The following is a 1,915-nucleotide window of genomic DNA, read 5'->3' as shown; positions in this document are numbered from 1 at the left end:
GGGGGGGGGGGGCAAAAGTACCAGCCTGACCTTCTAGAGCAGTGCTTTTCCTACGTCATAGGGATCCCCAACCAGTGCACATTTTGGATGTCACCCTCATCTACCGCATTTCATTCATTCTCTGCCAACTTAGGATTTGATCCAGGGTTTGACTGAGAGAATGCCAAGAGTGTGCAAAGCTGTCATCAAAGTAGAAGATGGGTAATTTGAAGAACTGAAAATATAAAACAATGACTACATAATTTCAGTGACTTCAGTATTAACATACAATGTTGAAAACAATAAAAATAAAGAAAAACTATTGAATAAGAAAGTGTCCAATCTTTTGACTGTTAGTGTAGTTTATTTATATTAATTTATAAGTAGAATATTGTCAAATTAAGTACATCATTTAATTCATATAAAATAAGTATAATAAATAATTAGCAGCAAAAGCCGAGCAAAGAGTTTTCTCTCATTTTCACCAGTTTGTGTGAAAGTGAAATGTTGATACTAAATATACTTAAATTTGACTTTAAATAGAAAAGGATTATTAAAAAGTTAAATCTAATGAATCAATATTTGTATATTATGTAGTTTTATGCTTGTTATACACTTCTGCGTTAAATTGCGAGTTGAGTCTTTGTGCTTTGTTTCTACAGAATGTTTTATTTATCTTTTCTTTTTTTAAACAGAGAAAGGAAACTGATATGTTTGAGCTGTAAAGCCTAATTAAATGTCTCCTCCCCAAATCGAGTTAGTATTTCACAATCTGCAAATATCAAACAACATGACATAAAATATATCCTTTAAATCCAAATATTGGAATATTATAAACGCATAACCAAGATAGCACAATACAAGATATATACAAAATGGTAAAAGCAACTATATACTGGATATTTCTTTATAAAGAAGCTCTATTAATTTTGCTTCCTCATGGAAGGAGATCCATGAGATATGCTGCTGAAATGGTTAAAAGAGCCAAAACAAGTGGGCATGGCACATGCACAACTCTTTAAATGTTCACCTGAACATTTAATGTCAACACTGAATTCTTGCAGCCCAGTTCACACAGCTATTCTTCATCCTTCATCCATTCTGAAGCTTGTTACAACAGCCTGTCATGCTCAATTTAGGCCTTCACACTCTGTACATGAGCAACAGAGTAGTAAGCTAGAGTGCATGTTTACTTGTATATGGCTGCATCCCAAATCACATACTATCTGTCCTAAATGAAGATGTCCCAAATCATAGTACATTGAAAATGGTATAAAATTAACACATAGGGTGCCCCAAATGCATATTATTTCTAGTGTGCATCAGTGCATTCTTTTTGTGTTATAATTGCCCACAGCCCCATGCAGAATGGAAACAGAGGCACTCTCAACTGAGTGTTTCATTTGTAGAATACATGTCAGGGCACAGCATTTTTAAATGTATGACTCTAAAAGTTAGCTAGAAAGAAGATTTGAGCTACATACCAACAGCTTTTTAGGACAGCATAAGCGTTTGCATTGGGAAGCAGCCAAAACCGTCTCATGCTATTTTTTTTTAAGTATTTGGCTGTACATTTGTATGAATTCATATAATCTGTAAAGCCCCCACTTATGGTTCTGTTTAGGAGTGGACCTTCCTGGTCATGTTTTACTTGCACGTTTTTATACGAGTCAGATCAAACAAATATATACAAAACTGCTAACATTACTTATGAATTCTCATGACATTGGGTTGACAACCTATGTGTGTACTGTATGTGTTGTGAATGTGTGAGTCTGTGAAATGTGAGTAGGCTATGTGTGCTGTTCTTGATGTAAAAGATACCACTTTCTTGTTACTTGCTTGCTTTGACAGATGTAGTGCTTGAGTCTACTGAGCATGTGATTTGTATATCATGTATTTGAGCCCTTAGTACATGGCATCTTCATACATGTCT

This window comes from Sinocyclocheilus grahami, unplaced genomic scaffold (genome assembly GCF_001515645.1).
Source record: "Sinocyclocheilus grahami isolate Dianchi unplaced genomic scaffold, SAMN03320097.WGS_v1.1 scaffold1538.1, whole genome shotgun sequence".
In the NCBI taxonomy this organism is placed as follows: Eukaryota; Metazoa; Chordata; class Actinopteri; order Cypriniformes; family Cyprinidae; genus Sinocyclocheilus; species Sinocyclocheilus grahami.
The sequence above is the reverse complement of the archived record's forward strand: the minus strand, read 5'-3'. Positions refer to the sequence as shown.